The sequence below is a fragment of the Cenococcum geophilum genome (genome assembly GCF_001692895.1).
Source record: "Cenococcum geophilum 1.58 unplaced genomic scaffold K441scaffold_6, whole genome shotgun sequence".
NCBI lineage: Eukaryota > Fungi > Ascomycota > Dothideomycetes > Gloniales > Gloniaceae > Cenococcum > Cenococcum geophilum.
In genome coordinates, this window is record NW_027137564.1 from 1,330,785 (window position 1) to 1,343,012 (window position 12,228).

The following is a 12,228-nucleotide window of genomic DNA, read 5'->3' on the forward strand; positions in this document are numbered from 1 at the left end:
GTCGTCCTTTATTGAGAATTGGGAAATATAATTATCTGGTATACTTCCCGCTCTACCATATAATAGATTCTCCGGCAATATTGTTATACCTATATAACTAACTACTCTTAGGATAAGTAGGAGAGGGTGGAAGCTTTACCGGCGATTAATATAGAGGCTTGGGTGGGGGGTGTATTGGAGAGGTAGGTGCGGATAGGGAGGCCCTTATATGTAAATGCAATTCTAATTTAGAGCTGTGGGTCTCTAAATATAACTATAAGTAACCTATATTACTCGTATAAGGTAGAGAGCTAATTAATACTAGTCTTGCAAGGCTTATATGGCGACTCTACGTCGTCTAGTGGGCTCTTACCCCTTTATTGAATGTCGAAGTCTCCTAGGGTTCTGTAGTAGGTGCTATGGAAATTGCAAGTGGCGGGATTATAGAGCTTGATGTTCGTTATATAATATAAATTCTTAGCCTATAGTGGCGGCAGTGGGGGCACTGGAGGGTGAGGATCGGATTATAGAACTGGAGGATAATAAGGAGTAGAAAAAAGTTACTAAATTTAAACTGCTGGGTTTCCTCTCTTTTTTCCTATTTTTATTTTATTTTATAGTATTTTATATAAAGAGAAGTATAAATAAAAAGGCAGAAAGAAGATATCTAATTAGTAGGAAAGCTAAAGGTATTTACTAAGGCTCTATANAAAGCTCTACACAAAGCTCTNCANNAAGCTCTNCACGAAGCTCTGCGGAGGCTCTNCANNAAGCTCTGCACGAAGCTCTNTATANGGAGGCTCTGNATAACGGCTCTGCGTACGACGGTTCTGCGTACGACGGCTCTACTACGGAGGCTCTATATAAAAGCTTTGTGNAGAGCTTCGTGCAGAGCTCCGTACGCGGCTCCCCGTAAGCCTTATCCCNTAGAGCTCTTATAAGCTTTATATCTATATAATATTACTTATCCTTAGGATATTTAGATAAAAGTGGTACCATTTTAAAGCGCTTTGCAAGCTCTATAAATCTATATTAATAGAAAAATTATTTATTTAATATTGGGGGTTGTATTGCAAGTATAAGTATATTAAGGTGATTTTGCCAAGACTATCCGGAGACTATCCGGATAGTCTCCGGATACTATTAGCTGATAGGTCTATTATCCGAGAGGCCTATCCGGCCTATCCTCCGCAACTCTGCTCAAGACTACGCGTGCTCTATATAGAATTCAACCATTAATTACACCACCACTATGCCTCGCAATCGCGTTAGGATTGATGCAGACCTTGTTTAGAAGACTTAGTATAACGTTCCACCAAATAAGATGGCGAAAACACCCCCCCTAAAGCCCTGGCCGCTCCCCCATTTTAAACCTCTCTATATTAACAATTGGGACGACCATGGCTCGCCAAACCTCCCCTTAGACGTCGATCAGCATGATCCTTATAAGCTATTTAGCTTATTCTTTACAGATAATATTATGGATAGTCTTATAGAGTGGACAAATAAGCACGCGAAGCTCTATCCATTAGATAAGGAAAATAAACACCTACGTCTATAACAGCTAACATATAAGGAGGAACTCTACGCGTACTTTAGAGTGCTTATTTATATAGGCATTACCATAGAATCGTGTCTTAAAGACTACTGGAAGGATTTAAATACGCATAGTACGGAGCATATTGTTAAAAAGTACATTTTAGTCGTCCGATTTTAGCAGCTTAACCGTTACTTTTAAGCCTTACCACTATGGCTAAAAACCAATAAAGTACCTAAATCTACATTCGATAGAGTTAAGGAGCTTACTAAATATATTTAGCTTACCTATAGGAAGCTCTACACGCCTAGAATATACCTCGCCGTTAATGAGATAATTTAACGATTTATAGGCCGCGCACCCGAAATTATTAATATTCTATCTAAACCTATACTAGAAGGCTTTAAAATATGGGTTTTAGCGAATAAGGGCTATATATTAGACTTTATATGGCACGCTAAAGGTAATAAGAAAGGCCCTACTAATTTAGATAAGTCTTTTATCAACAATAAAGGCTTTTTAAAGACGTAGGCAGTAGTCCTTAATTTACTCCTCTAAAAGGTACTAAAATAGATAAACGCCTTTACCTACCCGAAAAGCACGTTGTTTAGCTTAATAATCTATTTATAAGTGTTAAGCTTCTTAGACGACTATAAGGCCTTAATATTAGAGGCGCAGGAACCGTTTATATAACTAAAACACAACGTAAGGAGCAGGGGGACCTTAAAGGCAATATTAAGATAGTTATAACTATAAAAGAAAAAAAGAAAAAAAAGGTACCTACTAAGTAAATTAGCCAGAGGCTTGCAGAGCTTAAATTAACCCATACAGCTTAAATTCCATAGGGAGAATTATATGGCGAGCTTTCTAAAGACGGCTAGGTGATAGAGTTTGCTTAAAAAGACGCTAATGTAGTGCTTTTTATAAGTACTGTTAACGACAGTAAGCTAAACGCCTCTATAATAACACTTAAAAGCTAATAACGTTATATATCGTCAGGTTAATAGAAGATTAAGGACCTATAAAAATAACCTACTCTTACCTCTAGCGGCGCCAAACAGACTTAGAAGGTCTTTGGTAATAAGGTATAGAAGTAGTTGCCTATTCCTACCTTTATTTTCTACTATAATTAATATATATGCTGTGTAGATATTGCGGATTAATTACAACAGTATTTTATAACGCAGAGGATCTATAGGCAGACTTAAAAGCCTTTATTACACTTCCTACTCGATATAGTAATTGGAAACTGCTTCCTACTATCTTTCTACCGTCCTACCGATTATCGCGAAGGCCCTTACAACGGCCACAAGCAGTTTCGAATTAATCTACGCAACGCCTTATTTAAACGCTCGATTTGGAAGCGAAAGGCTTCTATATATAAACACGAACACCTTCCTTAACGTTCTATAGACGATATTATATGGGTTCCTACGCAGCTGCACGAGCTGATTAAGATATCTTACAAACCTATTCACTGCTCGGCTTGCGCAACGGCTAGTAGGTATACTTAGGTAGAGCATATAGGACGTCGAAAAGCTCTATCAGAGCTTTCACTAAATACTACGAGGACGCCTCGCGATAGTAAGAAATGGGATAGGCGTAGGCGTCTTCCAAGGACGCTTTTTAGCTGCAGTATCTGCAAAATACCGTTCTGCAGGAACGACGACTGCTGGAGGCCTTATATCGAGCGACTTAACTCCAAAGAATAAACTTATATATCAATTTTGTATAAGAATTAAGTAGTATCTCTAACTTCGTATTCCTAAGCACGGGTCTTAATTCTATTGATTTGATTAGCTGGCCCTTATCGATAACCGTAGGACCCAAATCAACGGGTTAAGGGATAATATATTAATCCCTTTTAACTCTAGAGAGAAGTTCTCTTTTAAGGTTCCTCTTTTCCTAACTATATACTATTCTCCTAAATTAGTAAGATCTTATTTATCTTTACTGCTATTAGGTAGCCCTTTATAATATAGCCTTTTAACCGTATAAAAAGTAAGTTTCTTAATTACTAAGGGCATATATATAGGGGTTTCTATATATAGGCCGAGTATATATTAGGCCCGTAGTAGAGATAGCTATACAGCTAGCTGCTAAATTTACTATAGGCTATACAGCCGGTATTATAGGAGTTATAGATTATATTAGGGCACTATAGGCCGTTCTTATAGCGCTTACGGTCTAGGTTAAGAGATTTCTACTTTTTAACTAATTAGTATATACCTCAATTTAATGAAAGCCTTAGTTAATAGCTAAATATTAGTTTATAAGTTCCTTTAATATCTATATAATGGTAAAAACTAGTAATATAACCTACTATAGATCTAGAATAAGCTTATTAAAGAGGTTTAGTAATAGGTCTTCTTAAGGGATTTAGGCCTATCTAGCTAGGTCTAAAAAGCGGGTCTAAAAGGCTAAAAAGGTCTCCGTTATTTTTATATTTAGGCCTTTATAGTTAAGATAAATATTTTATATTTTAAAGAGGTCCTTATAAATAGAAGATAAAGAGTTAGTTTTTTTTTGTTTTTTTTAGAGATAAAGAGGTCTACTAAGTCCTTAGTATATTGCGGGCGAAAGTACGTTTAGGTGTCTCTACTAGTACGGCTAAATATATAGGCTATTTTAGCCTAGGGCGAAGGGAAGTAGTTAGTATTGACTTTAAGCTTATCCTATAATTAGAGCTTCTAGTTATTAAATATAGGGTTTATTTAATTTATAAGTTATAGGGGGTCCGTGGCCTTACTAACCGCAATAGTACTATATAGGCCTTAGGGGATCTACTAAGGCGCTAAAATAGAGCCTTAAGGACTATAGTAAGTCTTTAGGTGTCTAATAATAACTTATTACTAAATATAGGGGTATCTCTAGTTTTAAGCAGCTTTTATAGCTATTTAATCTTAGTATTAGCTACTATAAGTTCCGCCTATGGGTTTAAGACTGTAATTATTTTACTATTTAAGGTATTTAAATGTCCTATAGCTACTTTATTAGCTACTATATTTCCTAATATAATAATAGAGTGTTAGGTAATTTCTAGTAGGATTTTTAAGGAATTCTAGTCCCTGCGGGTCCAGTTCTTTATATTCTATTCGTATTTTATTTATATTTTATTTATATTATAAGCTTTAAATTATATAGGAATTAAATAGGCAACTTGATAGTAAATATAGCTCTAAAGAATCTATATATAAGAGGAAAGTATAGGTAATAAAATAAGAAGGGGAAACTAAAATATAGCTAAAACAGAGTAATATGCTGGTAAGATAGTAGTATTTTCGGCATAGGACCGGCAGTTAGTTACACCCCCCCCCTCCTTCTAGATTTAACGGTATAGTTAAAGCTGCAGAAAATAAAGGCAGAAACCATACTAAAATAGGAAATTTAGATACAGTTTAAAAGTGGTAAAAGGATAGGGTAATTATAATAGCATATTACGGATATTGTAATAGTGCTAGTTACTAGATAGAATAGTAATCTAACGTTAAATATTTACTAAATTTAATTGCTTTATCTATGCCTCGTGCTTCTAATAGAGTAGGATCTTAGTAAGGCCATCTATAGGCATTTTAGCTATAAGACTAGATAGTACCATAGATCTTATAACTCTTTAATGCGCGTACGTTAGGAAGGCCGCTATAAGGTTAAAGTCCTTTAGTTATTATAGGGCTCCGAGTTCCAATTACTTTATAGCTTCGCTATTAGTTTAACGGGATAGCTTAATAATTAGGGATAGTATATTACTAGGTTCTAAGAATGTATTAAGGACGTCCTATTTAGGTATATTTAGACCCTTATTAGTAACAGACCGGGTACTAGCCGGAACGTTAGTAGAAACTAATAGGGCTTATACCGCCTAAGACTTAGTATATAGAGCTATGGGTACTTAAGCATCCTATACCTAGAGCTTATTCTATAATATAAGGAGCAAGATATCTATTATCTGTTTTCCTTCTCCCGTTTTAAAGCCTTTGGTATAGTCTGGCCGTTGTAACGGTTTATTAGTAGGGTTATTTTCCCCTAGCTTATATTTAATCTTAAAATTAAACTATATAAGCTCCTCTGCCTATCTAGCTTATTAAGGTATAAGCTCCTTTATAGTTATAAAGTAGCGTAGATTATAGTAATCTAAGAGTATACAAGTGGTATAGCTCGCGTGCTTAAGGTAGTGTTGTTACTATTTAAAGCAGTTAACTATAGCTAGTAGTTCCTTATTGTGGGTATAATCCCTAACTTTAGGTCCCTAGAATTTTTTACTATAAAATACTACTAGTCTTTAATGGAGCTAGGTAGCGTCTAGATGCCTATTAGGTTATAATAGGATACTAATAAGGGTAAAATTTAATATATTAGTGATTATTATTAATAGCTAATCTGGGTCAAAATGCCGCAGTAATAGAGCTTTTATAAACTTTACGTAAAGTTTATAAAAGGCCTCCTAAACCTTTCCGGGCTATAACTATAGCTTATACTATTTAGTTAGTCCCTTTTTAGTTTTTTTTCTTACCGCCTTTAAGCTTTTTACTCCTTAGGTTAGGTCTTAGGAAGCTTCTATAATGTAGTTAAATAGGTATTAGGCGACGTCTAAGTAGTTATAGATAAAGCGCCTATAGAAATTAGCAAAGCTTAGAAACACTTAAATATTTTAGTAACTCTTTAGCTCTAGCTACTCCTAGATTGTCTACACCCGTATTAGGTCTATAACTATATTTATAGGCGTTATAATATAACCTAGGAACTTAACCTGCTTAGTGTTAAAGATATACTTTAATACCTTAGCGTAGAGGCCCTAATTATCTAAATATTCTAGCACTTCGCGGACGTGTTACTCGTATTAATTCTTATTTTTTAAGTAGATTAAAATATTATCTAAATAGACGACGTATATACGGTTAACTAGTCCCCCTAAGGCTCTATAAATATATAATTGGAATGTTATAGGCATATTAGCTAGCCCGAAAGGCATTACCAGATACTTAAAGTGGCCATATTAGGTCTTAAAAGCGGTCTTTTACTCATCCCCTTCTTTAATACGGAGCCTATAATAGGCGTCTTATAGATCTAACTTTGTAAAGATCTTCGCCCTAAATAGTTAATCTAGCATTTCACTAACTAGTAATAGTAGGTAACAGTTCTTAATTATAATCTTATTAAGACCGTAATAGTTTATATATAGCCTTATAGTTCTATCTAGTTTTAAAATAAAGAGAATTGGCGCGCCTAATAGTAACTTACTAAGCCGGATCTATCCCTTTTCTAATAAGCCATTAAGGTACTCCTATAGGATCTTAAGCTCTTTACGCAAGAGGTTGTAAATAGGAAGGTTTAGTAGTTATTTACCTTCTTCTAAATTAATTATATAATTATACTCCGAGTTTTACGGTAGGACTTTAGCTCTCCTACCTAAAAATACCCTTAGTAAGTCCCTTAGGCCTACTAGAATATTTAATAAATTGGGGTCGCGTTTATCCTCTATATTATTATTAGGTAGATCCTAGAGCTTCCTTAAGATACTTACGGGCAGTGTTGTGCGCTATAGTAGTTGCTTATACGTAGTTACTACTATATATTATACAGTTTTATATAGTAGCTAATAAAGGGTAGGGAAGTCCTTAACGCAGCGCTTAAGATGCCGTAGTATACTCTCCGTATATTACTTAAGTTAAAGTAACCTATAACGGTTAAAGTATCTTATAAGATCCTCAAGATCGCTACTTCCCTATAATATCTCCGCGACCTATCCAATAGTTCCCTATAGGGTCTTTATTATAGAGGGGTTATTACCTATATTAGGCTTTAAACCTATCTTGCTATTAAATAAAGGTTAAATCCGATATTCCTTTAGGTGTAGAGCGTATACTATTTTGCCTAGGGCTATATTCTCTAGAATGTCCTTTAGGCTTATTAGTAATATACGCCCTTCTAAATCTTTATTATTCCACTATTTAAAGGCTCTAGTCTTAAAGCGTATTTTAGGATCTGCTTTTACTAGCTAAGGGTATTTAAGGATAAGGTTATAACCTACAAAGTTAGCCACCTAAAAGGGTTACGGGCCAACTACCTTAATGCGGTTGTGTATGTCGGCTACTAACACTATAAGCTTATAGGCATTATATAGTTTAATCTAATACTTATTTAGGAAACCTATAATAGGTTTCCGCTACCTTTATAATAGGATAAGTTTATACTCTTTTATTAAATTATATTATATAAGATTAATTTCAGCGCCGCTGTTATATAATACTTAAAACTAACATACCTTACCTATAAAGAGTGTTATTTCTAGCTTAATAGTAATATAAAGAGTCTTTCCTTCTATATCTTGCCCTAGTTACAGCTAGAAAAGGTCCGCGACTAGGGCTTTTCTTTTTTTAGATTATTAGTGTAATTATTACCCTACTTGTTTTTCTAATAAAATCTACCTTTAAAGTTTTCTTTTAACTTCTTAAAGTGTTCCCATAAAGGTGCTAGATAGGTATTAGGTTAACCCTAGAAGTCTTTTCTATTATTTAAGGTTTCTAACTTTAACCCTTTTAAAGTTCTCTTTAAAAACGGCTTCTTTAAAGGTTAGGTCTGCCCTACGTTACTACTAAAGTGCCCGCGCTTTTAGTGACCCCTTAGCTTTCTACTAGAAGAGGTCTAGTTCCTTACCGTATCTTTAGCGTTTAGAACTACTTGTTTAAAATCCGCATATATAGTAATCCGCGATAGGGCTCCTACACGCTTTATTTTGTCACGAATTACTAGCTTAATTCTAGCCTAAATAAACCCGATCTTCTCCTTCTTATAAATACTACCGTTCTTATTTTTAAAGGGCTTTAAATTTATCTACTAAGTATAAGTTTCTATAAAGTTTATAAACTAACGGAAGTTATAGCGGTCCAACTATATCCCATTCTAAAATAGCTCTATATTATTATATTATACAATATACGGATTTTAAGTCCATTTCTTTAGAAAGGTTTACAGCTATGGCTATATAGTAATTTACTCTTTACTAAGCTAATTAAGTGCGATCTAGTTTAGCGATCGGTCTTTAATCTTGCTAATAATTTAGTGTGTACGCTCTTTGGTATTATCTCGTATTATTAGCATTTTAAAGAAGTTATTTACCTTATAAACCTAATCGTCTAACTACTAGGCGTTAGGTTTATGGCGGAGTTTTAAACTACTAAAGGCCTTAGCTAGTTAGTCTATATCCTTTTTTTATTTATAGCGTAGATAACTCTCTAAGTCTTCTATACCTTTTTAGGTAGGTACTAGATAGCTCCCGGGAAGCCCTTAACCTTAACTAGGTTATAAAAGAATTTACCTAGCTTAGATTAGACCCTACTAGATCTAGATTTGCCCTTAAAGGGTTTTAATATATTTATTAGTAGCTTCCTCCCGCATGGCTTTTGAGAGCCTTATAATAGCTTCCTAATATCCATCTTAAAGGAGATTAATATAGGGCTCTTAACCTTCTAAACTTAGGCCTAAGGAAGCTCTTACTATAGAGGTAGTATTAGTACTAGTAGCTAGTATAGGCTTCCTAATAAGGCTTAGGTCTTAAGTTAGTAGTTAGCTTAAATTACTTAAAGGGGTAGGCCTACTTAGCTTATGAGCAGTCTATATATTATAAACGCTTTAAGTACAATATTACGACTACTTAGAGAAGAGTTAGAAGAAGCTAGTTAGTTAATAAGAGTACAGTCTAGGATAAAACTAATAAAACTATATAACAAGAAATAGTAGACAAGGTTATATAATGTAATTTATATAATCTATATAATTTATATAATCTGCGATAGAGTAAATAGAGTAGACAAAGCGGACGGAGTAAGGACTTTCTTAGGCGCAGTTTGTGTATTTAAAGGACCTTAGTCCCTACCTAGATAGTTTCTTTTTTCGTAGTAATTCTTAGAATATAATTAGAGTTAATCTATTAGGCAACCACTCCACTAGTTATTATTACGTTGTTAACTTTTTGCATTACCTATATACCTAGCCTATTAATAAGTTTACTGTAGTTCTTGCTATAAGGCTCCGTTATACAATTACTACTAAGGTTATAGTAGTAGAAGTTAAATAATATACTACTAAAAGCAGCTATAATAACGCTATTAATAGTAGCAACGACCTTAGGGTTAGGTAATGATACTAGTATAGCAGATACTAACTTGTAACTAGTTACAGTTAAATAGTTATAGGTAATAGTTAATTAGTTAATAAATAATAATAAGGCACTTAAAAATAGGGTTAATAGAATAGAAGTAGCTAAGGTTAAGTTACCTTTAATTAAACAATTCTTAGAAGAAAGATTAAAGCTTAAAGAATTCCTTATGTAAATACACTTTAAAGTTATATAGGAAGGAGTAAAGTTGGCAATACTTGTAGATTAAGTAGCGTATATAGGATTATTCCTAACAGGAAGGGCGCTTAAATGGTTTAAACCCTACCTTATAGAAATATAGAATAATGGTATAACGACTACTAATTAGGAAGTATAATATATATTTATAAGCTGGAATAGATTCGCGGAATAATTAATATAGATATTTAGGGACCTAGAAGCAATAACTATAGTAAAAAAAAGCTTTAAGACCTAATATAGCGAACTTTAGTAATTAAATATACAATGTAGTTTTAGATATTGGCTATATAGGTTAAATAGAACAATAAGGCGCTTATAGCATAGTATAAATAGGGACTTAAGGCTAAAGTCTAGGACGTAATTATTCTAATAAAAGATACGGATACCCTTAGGGATTTAATAGATTAAGTAATTAAGATTAATAATAGGATCTTCTAAAGGGAAGAGTCTAAGAGAGGCTAGGATAGAGTTCTACAGTTATATAAGACGTAAAGTATATAATAACTAAAGCTAAATTAAAAACTATAGTATGGCGTAAAGCTAATAAACCTAAGCGGTACTAAAAAAACCTATAAGAGATAAAGGAAACAACTATAGAAACCTAGAAGTTAAGGATTAAGTAATTATAGGACTAAGAAGTATAGGCTAAACTAAGGATTTTAATAGTAGAAGATGTTTAAGCAGACTCTATAGCAAAAGTAATAGTTTAAAGATAGAGCTTGCATAAATTGCGGAAAATAGGGTTATTTCGCTAAAGACTATAGAAGTAGTTAGAGTTACTATATAGTAAGGGGAACTAGACTAATAGTATATAATATATATATATAGAGGGATAATAGTATACTATAAGGAACAAAAGGATATTTAATTAGAAGTTTTATATTTTATTATAATAACGTATGCTAAATTTATAAAGACGCTAAGTATAGCGTAAGCTATTAGCTATAAGAGCTAGAGTTAAGAGTATTTAAAAAAATTAGAGAGTTAGACAAAAAATAAAATCAACTCTATAAGCTAGATTAAGATATTACAACAATATATAAATAAAAATTAGCGATAATAGTAATAGAGTTAAAGTACTTATTAACTAATAGTAATAAGGTAGAAAAAGGAACTAACTAGGGGTATTTAAACCTTAATAATGTAATAGAAGTAGAGACTAAAACCACTATAGAGTAAGGTTTAGTAACGGGTATTATAATACCATTAGATACGGCATCTATTGCTTTATAAAATAGAAGGAGTAATATTTAAAAGGGATTAAGTAAGTAGATAACTGCTAGTGCTAGCTTACTACTTAATAAAGGTAAAAGGCTAAAGGCTTAAGATTCTTAAGACGAGATAAGGTATGCTTAAGGACCTATAATAGATAATAACTAATAGAGCAGAGTAATAGCTTAGTTTAGTAATATATAAATAAGCTTAGGACGAAGTTTCCTAAAGGTATAAGATTCTTAAAGTAAGATAAGTAAGATTTAAGACTCTTAAGATAAGATAAGAACACTAGTAAAGCCTAGTTAAACTAAGGCTAGAGTATAGCTTAAGAAAGAAGTAAGCTTAAGATTAAAGAATTTAAGGGACTAAGAATTTGGAGTATAAATAAGGACACCTATAAGTAGGAAGTAAGAAGCTTCGCTATAGATTAGAGAATTTATAGTATAAATAGTAACTAAACTAAGAGATAGATATATAGACCTAGAGGACTTACTAGTAAAATATAATATTTAGACTAAAGATCGAAAAGTTAATACTATAATTAAGAAGTAAGAAGACTTTAAGGATCTACTCGCAAGGCGAGCAGTTAAAGAAATAATAGATAAATTTAGAGCAAGAATTATTATATAGTAAGAAAAAAAACTAGATATAAGATCTAGTATACTAGGTTATATATAAAATGGAGTATTAGTATAAAGAATTACTAATAGGCTAAAAGTAGGTACGCTAAGAGCTAAGTAGCTTACTAAATTAAAAAATAAAGAGGATCTAGGGATTTTAACTAGGTTTAAGAAACGGTATATAAAAGGCTGTTATAATATAGTAATAAGAAGATACTTCTTTATAGATAGACTATATATACTCTAATAGCTATACTAAAAGTAGTATAGGTAAAGACATAATAACAAATAGGAAGATTTCTATATATAGTTAGATAAGAAAGTTATCTAGGACCACCTAATTATAAAAAAAAGCAATAAATTATATTAAGGGAGCCTTAATTATAACGTTAAAGGATTTAGAAGAATAATTAAAGGACTAGAAAAGTAAGAAACGTATTTTAGTACCTATAAATAAAGTTATAACGTTTAAATTAATATAATAAAGGTTTAAACTTAAAAATAAAAATAAGTTAAGAGTT